The sequence below is a fragment of the Balaenoptera borealis genome (assembly GCF_965194805.1).
Source record: "Balaenoptera borealis genome assembly, chromosome: 11".
Lineage (NCBI taxonomy): Eukaryota > Metazoa > Chordata > Mammalia > Artiodactyla > Balaenopteridae > Balaenoptera > Balaenoptera borealis.
The window spans coordinates 100,737,571-100,749,628 of NC_138868.1; the positions used below are offsets into that span (position 1 = coordinate 100,737,571).

The following is a 12,058-nucleotide window of genomic DNA, read 5'->3' on the forward strand; positions in this document are numbered from 1 at the left end:
AGGACCAGTAAGCCTTTTTATGGTTTAAAAAAAAAAAAAAGTGAATTAGAAGAATAGGGGCTTTTGAGAGTGAGGCCAAAAAAGAAAATGGGTGGAAAATTGAAGAGGAAGTAAGGAGAGGGGCCCTGAGTATGGGGGCATCTACTCCTGAGAGTTGGATCAGGTTGGACCATGGCCCAAAAAGTGCCAGGGTCAGTGGACCCCAAGGAGAAGCATGGTGAGCGGTAATGCGTGAGAGTCCTGTGCAGGTCTGGGAGCTGTGAACTCCAGGGCCTCAGCCGAGAAGCCCTTCATCGGGGCATGAGTGAGATTCTGGCCCTGTCTGTGCTTCAAGTGCTCGCCTGCCAACCTTCCACCCACAATCCCCCAGGACCCTCACGAACCCTAGGGGGTCACCACAGTTGGCGGTGGTGCTGGCCTAGGGCGTGTTAGCATGTTCTGCACTGGGGCTGCCAGGAGTGAGTATCCCTGTTGCACAAGTGTTTATAACATTGGGATAAGATGGGTTCTCAGAAGCAGGGGCATTTGGCCCAGCCTTGACCTAGCCTCAACCTAGATAAGCTGAAATGTTGTTCAAGTTTCCCTTTATGGATAGGTTCTGGGGAAATGTCTGGTTTCTCTCTCTCTCCATGTCCAATTCTTAGGAAAGTTCGGAACAGTTTCCATTCTATAAACCAGCTGAACAGCAACTTCCTTTGTCCTCTAGCCCTTTCTGTGCCCTCTCCACCCTCTAGAAACAGTTTGCATCCCTCTTCCTGCCTGGGGGGGGCGGTCCTCAGCGTTCTTCCTGCCTCCTGGGTACGGTTTCGCCCACCCATGGTAAGGGTGGCTTGCAGGCTGTGTGAAAGATGGGTACTAAAAGATGCTGTACACCAATCTGGCTTAGGATAAATACCAATCAGTGACAATCAAAGAGTACTTCACAGGCAGAAAGAGGATTGACCCCCTTTCGGCTCCCAGCCTGTGGAGGTGTCCATTTGTTTAGCTGATAGAACTCTGGGGATGGGTGATAAAATGGGGCATGATCTCTTATTGGCAGTGACTACTCAGAGGCCCCTGCCTGAAATCTGTGCTGCATCTGCAAGTACTCAGGAGCAAGAGCTCGCAAGAGTTAAGAAAATGATCATTTCCTCAGAAAAAGAAATGTCAAGTGATCTCAATGACATTTTTCCAGCCTTCAAGTTTTATATTGAGTCCTGCTGGTGTTCCACAAACAGAACTTTAATAGCTCCCGTTAATTGGATGCCTGCTGTGTTTCAGGAGCTTTCTACACAACACGTTAGGTGGAGAGTTATCTGTCTCAAAGTAAGAGAAACTGAAGCTCATGGTCGGTCCGCGATCTGTGCAGTGTCATCTGGGGTAAGGCGTGAGGCTGGGGTCTGAACTCAGGTGTGTCTGGTTCTAAAGTATGTGTTCTTTCCATGATGCTTCCCCAGTAACATGGTCAAACTGCAGAGAGACAGAGATCTGAACAGGAGTTTCTTTAAATTCTCCACAGTGTGTAATGCATTACTCTCTGTGTAATCATTTTACCACCTTCTGCCTCTCCGTACCAAAATGCCTGGGAGAGGGTTTGCATCAGGCGGTTTGCCCTGTCCCAATGGCAAGCGCATGTACAGAGCTACAAAGACCCCAAAGCACCTGCTTACCTTCACGTGTCTGGTGCTTTGGGCAAAACCCCATGCCTCCCACCCACCGAAGCAACCCTGTTTTGAACAAATGGGAGTTCATCTGGGGGACAATCGTCCATTGTTCTTCTGATGAATTGCCGTCCTCCTCCCCAGGGGCTGATGGGCAGGTATAGATTGCCATGAACACTCAGTCTTTGCCTGGGCACAAGGAGTATTTGTGCACCCTGCAAAGGGCAGCAAAAGAGTAAAGAGTCCCAGGTCTTACTAAACCGCTGTGTTCTCTTTCTCATCCACTGTCTTGCATACACTAGAGAAGCCAAGTAAATATTTGCTAAATAATGAAAACTGACTGCGCACCCATGGCATGTGGAGCAAACCAAAGGACAGGATCCAGGTTCTTACCACCTGATCCAAAATCCAAACCACAGAAATAGGAGAGGTAGTTAGAAAATTGTGTCATTGAAAGAACCGGTTACTTTAGCATCATCATGATACTCATATAATTCTGACTGTTCTCGCTGCCTCTGTTTACATGGCTGAAGAGTCTAGATCAGGTAACCACTAAGGTTTCTATCACTTGGGTTTTATAATGTAATATGTAATTTTTAGGGGGAAAATAACAAATTTTCTCACCAAGAAAAATGTTCCCCCTGAGTTACAACAATTCAGGGAATTGGATCTGAACTACTTCTCATTCAAATGTCTGATTTTTTTTTTTTTTTTTGGAAGCAAACTAGCAGAAATGATGATTTTTAAAACCTAGAACAAAAATTATTTCACAAAATTAGAGCCTTACTCTGAGTGACACATTAATAATGGAACAAGAGTACTGAATAAATTTCATTAACTTTGTCACTTCATAACAATAGGACACCAGAAGGGTGATTAAATTTATCTCCCTGACACAAGTGATAACTCCATACCAAATGCAGTGTTATGTAGTGTAGAAAATGGCATCTTTCCCCTTTGTGTTCTAAAATGTTAGGTAATGACACATAAAAAGTAATTAATAGATTCCTAAACTCGGACTTATTGAACCGAGCTCAAATTAAACCGAGTTTCTTTTTTAAATTAATGTTTATTTTTAACACAGTAATAAATGTACGGAGTAAAATGAAAAAAAAAAAAAAAGTCAAATGGTACTGAACAAACAGAAGAAAAATTTGTTGCATACTTCCTGTCCCTAGCTCCACTCCTCAGATGCATTGACTTTCGATTTTTAAGCTGTTTATTCTGGTATTTATTTCTGTACTTATAAATAATTTGCTTATATTATTATATCTTGGTTTGACAATTTTAGGTAATATCTATTCATCTTTGTATTTCAGGAGATGAGGATTTCATGCTCTTATTCCGTATTCAATACTTACATTATTATAGCATTTATTACTATTCATTAGAGCAGTATACTACTAAAAATTAAAGAGTAGTATGGTATTATTGTTTCCTTGTTGTATAATTTGTTTTCGAGAGTTAATGATTATTTTGGTTCTTTCATTGCTTAAATTTTAAAAATCTAGGCCGAAAGTTAATAGGTAATAATAGATTAGGTGATGAAATCCTATTGGCATTCTAGAACCTTAGGCTAAAAGTAATAAGAAGAAAAGTAGTAGGGATAAATGCACATGTAGTACATTTAAGTTCATCGAATCATTTGCATAACTATAAGACGGAGACTCAGGGTTTGAGAGAAAGAGAGTTGTATTCTTTCACTGATCTCAAACTCCACAGGAGTCAATAGTATAATTCGGTTGTTAAAATACAATCTTAGGCTATATTAATTGAAATATACTCTCGAGAACAAGAAGGATGATAATCCTTGTCTATTCATGTTACATAAGCAACCTATTCTGGTTCCATTTTTTAAGAAAAGCAAAACTCACAAGAGAGTATACAGAATACATTGACCAAGGTCATGAGAATCTGAAAAACACGTCCTATGAGAAATAGTTGAAGGAAATTGAGATGTTTAGCCTGGGAACGTCTTAGGAGGAAGTTACAATTGTCTTCAAATATTTGAAGGGCTATTGTGTAGAAAATGAGATAGATTTATGCTCCTTGAGTCCAGGGACAGATGTAAGACCAACGGGTAACTGTCAGAGAGGCAGACTCAGTTCAGGTGAGCACAGAACTTTCTAACAACTGGATCTACTAACATTTGTGGGGGACCTTGCCTTTTTCCCTCCAGCATCCACTCTCTCTCTCTCTCTTTTCTTTTTTTTTTTTTCCTTTGGTAATAGCACTTTATGCTGGGCCCTTGGCTGATCAACTGAAGATTACATATTTTACTCTTCCTTGGTATGGCTGTGAAATTAGGTTCAGGCCAGTGGGATGTGAACAGAAATGATGCATACCACCACTTGCTAGTGCCCTGAATAGGAAAGGAGCATTCCCTCTTCCTCTCTCTCTCTCTCCCTACAGTCTGAAATGTGGTCATGACAAATCTTTGATCCTGTGGACAAACCGAGAAATTGCAAAGCAACAAGATGGAAGGAGCTTGAGTTCCCAGTACCAATATCCAACACCCCTCTCTCAGCCTTGAACTACGTGAACTGTTAACTAAGAGAGAAACTTTCTATCCAGTTAAAATTTCTACCGGTTAAGCCACATGTTTGGATCTTTGTCATACTAGTTGTAACTTGTATATTAAATAATGGAGATGCCTTCCAAACAGTGGTCTTGAGGAAGTCATCACTGAGTCCTCCCTTCCCCTTATTCCACTGTTTTTTCCAACACCAAGAAATTAACTCATCTCTGACACTCTCTACCTGAAGTTAGCATCAGATCCCACAGATTAAGGGCTCAGTACTACAAGACTGTTCCCTCTGCCCCCTTTAGTTGCCAGTCCCAAGTCCAGGTAGTTACCTGTGCTTCTGACCTATGTGCTATAGATTGGAGAGTCCCACAACCCCCTCCTTGGGTTCAGTGAATTTGCTAGAGTGGCTCACAGAACTCAGAGAAATATTTACTTACATTTACCAGTTTATTATAAAAGGTATTATAAAGAATACTGATGAATAGCCTGATGGAAGAGCCACATTGGGCAAGGTATGGGGAAAGGGGCGTGGAGTTTCCCTGCTCTCTCTGGCCACGCCACCCTTCCAGCACCTCCACGTGTTCACTAACCCCAAAAGCTCTCTGATCCCTGTCCTTTTGGATTTATATGGAGGCTTCATTACATAGGCAAGATTGATTAATCATTGGCCACTGATGATTAAACTCATAAACTCAGGCATAACCTAAAGGGGTTTGTTAAGAATAACAAGCCACTCCTGTGACCTTTATGGCTCTGGAGCTATTACAGGAACCAAGGGCAAATGACCAAATACTATAGCAAAATATGCTCCCGTTACTCTTATGGCTTAGGAAATTCCAAGGGTTTTGAGAGCTACGTGTCAAGAATAGGAATGAAGACCAAATATACATTTCTTATTATAAATCACAATATCACACTTATTTCTATATGTTATAGGCCCAACCAGACAATCTTACACATACCATTTTATACAATTGTCTCTTAAATCAGCTAAGAGATGAAAGAACACAAAGGCATTTACACTGCCTTTTAAAATTACATAATTATCTTTACTGGTGCTCTTTGTTTTTATTGTGTGGATTTGAATTACTTCTTGGTGTCACTTGCTTTTATCCTGAAGAAGTTCCTTTATTATTTCTTGAACCCAGAGGAAAGGCAAGCCTGGAAAAAGTGGTTTCCTTCAATAATGAACAGCAAAGAGAAAAATGGAGAAGTGGGGAAAATCAAACAGGCAAATGACTCGCCAACTACTCTAAAGCACTTGTATAGTTGCATTACTAGAAATTTGAATAGGCCTGCTTTACTGATTCATTGAATTTCAACTATTTCAACTATATTGCCAGATATGGGTCTTGGTGTTTTTAAGTGTACTCTATTATGTAATGGTTAAGAACTTGGGCTTTTAATCAGATACAGACGAATTCAAACCTTGAATATGCCACCTACAAAATCTGTGACCTTAGGAAAGCTACTTAAACCTCCGCAAATCTCATTTACCCATCTACAAAATGTAGTATATGCCACATAGAGTTATTTGACAATTACATGAGAAAATTCATGTAAAGTGTTTAGCCTTCCACACAAATACTTAGTAAATGGCAAGCTTTAAAAACATAGTAAGGGATATAAAATAGGTAACTAATGAGAACCTACCATATAGCACAGGGAACTCTACTCAGTGCTCTGTGGTGACTTAAATGGGAAGGAAATCCAAAAAAGAGAGGGGATATATGTATAGGTGTAGCTGATTCACTTTGCTTTACAGCAGAAACTAACACAACATTGTAAAGCAACTATATGTCAATAAAAATTAATTAATTAAAAAAAAACATAGTAAGGGAATTCCCTGGTGGTCCAGTGGCTAGGACTCCTCTATTCCACTGCTGGGGCCCCAGGTTTGATCCCCGGTTGAGGAACTGGGATCCTGCAGGCTGCGCAGAACAGGCAAAAAAAACCCAAAAAACAAAAAAGTAATATTGGACTTAGGGTTTTTAAAAAATTTTTATTGGAGTATAGTTGATTCACAATGTTCTGTTACTTTCACGTATACAGCAAAGTAAATCAGTTATACATATACATATATCCATTCTTTTTTAGATTCTTTTCCCATAGAAGTTATTACAGAATACTGAGTAGAGTTCCCTGTGCTATACAGTAGGTCCTTATTAGTTATCTGTTTTGTGTGTGTTTGTGTGTGTGTGTGTGTGTGTGTGTGTGTGTGTGTGTGTTGGCTATGGTAAATATTGCTGGAGTGCAGAATTGCCAGCCTGTGACTTTTTTTTTTTTTAATAAATTTATTTATTTATTTATTTATTTTTGGCTGTGTTAGGTCTTCGTTTCTGCGTGAGGGCCTTCTCCAGTTGCGGCGAGCGGGGGCCACTCTTCATCGCGGTGTGCGGGCCTCTCATTATCGTGGCCTCTCTTGTTGCGGAGCACAGGCTCCAGACGCACAGGCTCAGTAATTGTGGCTCACGGGCCCAGTTGCTCCGGGGCATGTGGGATCTTCCCAGACCAAGGCTCGAACCCGTGTCCCCTGCATTGGCAGGCAGATTCTCAACCACTGCACCACCAGGGAAGCCTAGTTATCTGTTTTATATATAGTACTGTGTATATGTTAAGCCCAACCTCCTAACTTAGCCCTCACCCCTACTCTTTTGCCTTTGGTAACCATAAGTTTGCTTTCTACATCTGTGACTCTATTTCTATTTTGTAAATAAGTTCATTTGTATTGTTTTTTTTTAAGATTCCACATAAAAGTGATATCATATGATATTTGTCTTTCTCTGTCTGACTTACTTCACTTAGTATGATAATCTCTATCCATGTTGCTACAAATGGCATTATTTTGTTCCTTTTTATGGCTGAGTAATATTCCATTGTATATATGTACCACATCTTCTTTATTCATTCCTCTGTAGATGGACATTTAGGTTGCTTCATGTCTTGGCTATTTTCAGTAGTGCTGCAATGAACATTGGGGTGCATGGATCTTTTTGAATTATGGTTTTCTCTGGATGGACTTAGGGTTTTTACCAACAGATATCAAATTTATCTTTATATTGTAAACAATTATAAAACTGTTATGTTACCTTCAAGCTTTAAAAGTTGTGTTCCAACTTTTTGAACTTGAAAAGTTATATTCAAGCTTTAAACAATAGATACAGGAGGAATTTGATTCTTTAAAAAATAAAAACTTTAGGTGGGCTCCACATTCATCACATCTTTCTGCATGGGAGTTATTTCCAAACAGTATGAGAGAGAAAAGAAAGATGGAAGAAACAGAGATTGGAGGTGGGGGGCCACGAAGGTGGCTGGATTTTACAGAGCAGAGCATTAGAGGGCAGGTAGCAAGCCATGCAGAGAAAGAGCTCCAGAAATTAGCCTAGGGTAACCTTGAGTCTTTGGCCAAGTACAAAGTTAAATATGTACATTGCAAGACTAATGTAGGCCTGGCAGAGAATAGCTACTAGAGGATCAGTAAGATCATCAGAGATTCTGGAGGTCACACAGTACTGGGGGGAGATATTGGAATTCCAACCAGCCAGAAATCTTGCTGCACAACCCTTGCTCAACACTTGAGACCATGCCTTAAGAGTAAGACTACTCTTGCCCAAAGTTAGGATTATTCTAGATCCATTTTAATAAAACTTAAAAACAAGTCTGAACAAGATAAAGTAACCCCTCAACAGAAGAACTACCTTTCAGAACAGAATTCAAGACTCTTTGTAAAAAGAGAGCAAAATCTACCTTCTAAAAAAAATGTAGCATTTACAGTATCCAAACAGACAATCAGAAATAACTAGACATATGAAAAAGATGAAAAATATAACTCATAGCTGGAAGAAAAAAAGTCAATAGAAAAGACTGAGATGATGGAATTAGCAGACAAAAACTTTAAAAAGAGTTATTATAAATGTGTTAGAAAATTTAAATGAAAAAAATGGATATAATGAATATGATAGAATGAAAAATAGCTCCCTCAAAGATTTATACATCCTAATCCTGAAACCTGTGAATGTTACCTTATATGGCAAAGTTTTTGTGGATGTGATAAAGAATCTTGAGATGGGAGATTATCCTAGGTTATCTGGGTGGGCCTTAAATGCAATCACATGTATCCTTATAAGACGGAGGCAGAGGGAAATTTCTCACACACACACCTAGAAAGAGGAGAGAGAGAGAGAGAGATAAGGGAAGACAGAGTAGAGAAAGATCTGAAGATATGGGCCCTAAAGATTGGAGTGATATGGCCACAAGCCAAGAAATTCACCAGAAGATGGAAGAGTGTGAAACAGATTCTCCCTTAGAGTCTTGGAGAGGGTGTGACCCTGTCAACACCTTGATTTCAGCTCAGTAATACTGATTTCAGACTTCTGGCCTCCTGAACAGTGAAAGAATACTTTTCTGCTATTTTTAGCCACCCAGTGTGTGGTAATTTATTACAGCAGCTGCAGGAAACTAATGCAATAATGGAATACAGAGGGAGCTCAACAGAGAAATGAGAAGTATTTTTTAAAAGCAAATGAAAATAATAGTGAAACAATAATGAAAAATAAAATATTTGAAATGAAAATAATCACTGGATTTTTATTTATTTACAGGATATTGGACACTTTAGAAAAAAATCAGTGGTCTGGAAGATGGGGCAATAAAAATTAAACAAATTGGATCACAGAGAGAAAAAAAGAGTGAAAATAAAACAAACAGAGCCTTGGTGCATTCGTTATGAGACAACATCAAGTGGTCTAAATATTTAAGCAAGAAACAATACCCATTTTTCACATATACTTTTAGAAAAAAAAAAAAGGAGAGAACACTTACCAGCTCATTTTATGAGTCCAGAATTACCCTGATATCAAAATAAGACAGGGACATTATAATAAAGGAAATTATAGATAAGTAACCTTCTTAGACATAAAAGAAAAAATATTTAACAACATATTAGCATACTGAATCCAGCTATATATAAGGATAGTACATCATGCCCAAGCAGGCTGCAGGCAGGAATGCAAAGTTAGTTCAATAATAAAAATCAATCAATGTCATTCACTACATTAAAAGAATAACGGAGAGGGCTTCCCTGGTGGTGCAATGGTTAATAATCTGCCTGCCAATGCAGGGGACACAGGTTCAAGCCCTGGTCTGCGAAGATCCCACATACCGTGGAGCAGCTAAGCCCGTGTGCCACAACTACGGAGCCCACACACCACAACTACTGAAGCCCGTGCACCTAAAGCCCATGATCCTCAACAAGAGAAGCCACTGCAATGAGAAGCCCGTGCACCACAACGAAGAGTAGTCCCTCCTCGCCGCAACTAGAGGAAGCCCGTGCGCAGCAACGAAAACCAACGCGACCAAAAAATAAAATAAATAAATTTACAAAAAAAGAATAAAGGAGAAGATCATAAGATTGCCTTAATAGATGCAGCAAAAGAATTTGACAAAATCCAACTAAACTCTTAGCAACCTAGAGAAAGAAGAACACTTCCTCAGTCTGATAAAGGGCATTCATAAAAACCCACAGCTGACATCATATTTAATGCTAAAGGGCTGAAGGCTTTCCCCTTAGACTGGAAACAAAGCAAGAATGTCTATTCTGACAATTCTATTAGTATTAGCCAGTAAAACAGACAGGGAAAAGAAATAAAAGACTTACAGATTATAAAGGAAGATATAATAGTACTTTATTCATAGACAACATGATAGTGTACTTGGAAAATGATTCTAAAAATCTACCCAAAAAACCCAAACTTAATAGAAATAAGTGAATTTAGCAAGGTCACAGGATATAATTTCAACATTAAAAAATCAATTATATTTCTATACACTAGCAATAAACAATTGGAAATAATTTTTAAGTATTATTTATACTAGTATTAAGAAAAATCCTTGGGGATGAATTTAATGAATGATGATTGAGAACTACTGAGAAATTGAAGAAGGCCTAAATACATGGAGAGCTAGACCATGATAGTCGATAGTTCAACAGACTGGGGAGACTATGGGGAAATGGCATTGCTGTACATTGTTTGTGGTTACTTTTTCTAAATACATACTGCTTAAACTGTTACATAATAAGATAATAAGAATTGCTACCACTTAGTGCCAGGTGTGACTGACAAATTAAATTCCTAAAAGGGCTGCTCTGATCTTGGCACTTTCCTGCTCAAAAACTCCTTTTTGTTCATAGAATCAATGACAAACTCCTCTGTCATTCCCAGACCCTCCACTATTGGTTCCAAGCTCCCTTTCTATATTCACCTCCCACGTCATCCCCCACATACATCCTACACTCCAGCAACACTGGATTCTTTGCCATTTCCCAATTTTTTTTTCTGGCATCTTACAGGTACATTTCTTCATGCCATGTGTAGAGTAATGTTCCATGTTCCCATCTAACAGAGCTTGCTTAAATTTACAGACAGACTGATGTTCCACCTGATGTGCACTCCAAGTAAAGTTGGTTAATGATGACCATGTGCAGACTCAGGACTCAAAACTTTTAAAGCATTACTTCTTTTACCAGCACTCTTGATTTCATAAACGATGAAGCCCATCAACCCCATTCCTCCCCAAATTTCCTGGTAAACTTGTATATAATAGGGCTTCCTGGGGATCCAAACTTTTTTTGAGGGGGGAAAGAGGCCTACGCTGCGCAGCTTGTGGGATCTTAGTTCCCCGACCAGGGATTGAACCCTGGCCTTCAACAGTGAGAGTGCAGCTCCCTAACCACTGGGCCGCCAGGGAATTCCTCAAACATTTTAAATAAGGCTTTGAAGCATCTCTGTGCAGAACCAATGGCTCAGGCCACTCCAAAGCCCCACATCCAACAACTTGGAAAGGTCACCAACTGATGATTTTTTTTTTTTTTTTTGGTGACCCATAAAAGGATTGAACACCAAATGACCAATTTAAGATTTTGACCTTCATGTCTTGGCTCATGTTACTGTCTTCCTTTAGATGAGTTAGATGACTCTTCACCCCATCACACCAGCCATCCTTCTTTGTAGACTTGTCCCCAGTGGTTTCAATACTTAGCACAGTGTGGGGCATATAATGTTCAGAAGGTACAGTAAGTAGTTGCTGAATGAATAAGAGAAGAAAAATGGTTCATTGACACCAATCCCAGAGTAAAGGATAACTGTATGCACTTGATTCCGAATAAAGACAAACGGGGATAAAATGCATGGTAAACAATGCAGACAAATCCCCTTAATTGACAGGCCTCTTTGGGAACAGATTGTCATAATGAGCCAAATCCACAATCATTCCAATTTTAGAAAATTCAGAGAAATTTAGTAATTGTTGGGCATTTATTTGTTCCTTCTATTGTTTACTTATAGAATTACCAAATTTTTTAGTATATAGATGATCAGTGAAGGTTTCGATTGATTTATTGATTGAAATATCCCCTGTTGTAGCCAAAGGAGAGTTTTGAAATTATCTAGACAAGGAGCCTCAAATAAAATTGCTCCAACTGATACAGGTGTTGTCATACACCCAGGGCTGGCTTTATTGGTGCATGACCTGTGCAGTTACACAGGGCCCCGCACTTAGAAGGACACTGCACTTTGTTTAATGCTCTACTGTTGCTATCTTGAAATTTTTAACAAGGGGCTCTGAATTTTCATTTTATGCAGGGCCCTACAAATTATGTCACCAGTCCTGCTTATACCCCCTCACTCCCCATCATTCTCTCCCTCCATTTACCTCTTCAGCCATAACACAGTTCCAATGCCTAGAGAGAGGGAGAGAGCATTGTATGTGGAATATTGGACGTTGCATCTCCTCACCTCTCCAACCTTTAGAATTTCCTGTCAGTCCTCCCTCTCTGATCCCTAATAAGAATGTCTGGAGACTTCTAAGCTAGTCCAAGTTTTCCATTTCCTAT

General features: G+C 39.5%; 1 long non-coding RNA gene across 1 annotated transcript in view; it reads left to right on the forward strand.

Annotated features, from left to right (window-relative positions):
* Positions 1-11,638, forward strand: part of LOC309604875 — a 59,035-nt gene extending 47,397 nt beyond the window's left edge. Inside the window, exon 2 of the long non-coding RNA XR_014231111.1 lies at positions 8,769-11,638. This is a non-coding gene — a long non-coding RNA (uncharacterized lncRNA). The remainder of the gene's footprint in view (positions 1-8,768) is intronic.
* The last annotated feature ends 420 nt before the right edge of the window (positions 11,639-12,058 follow it).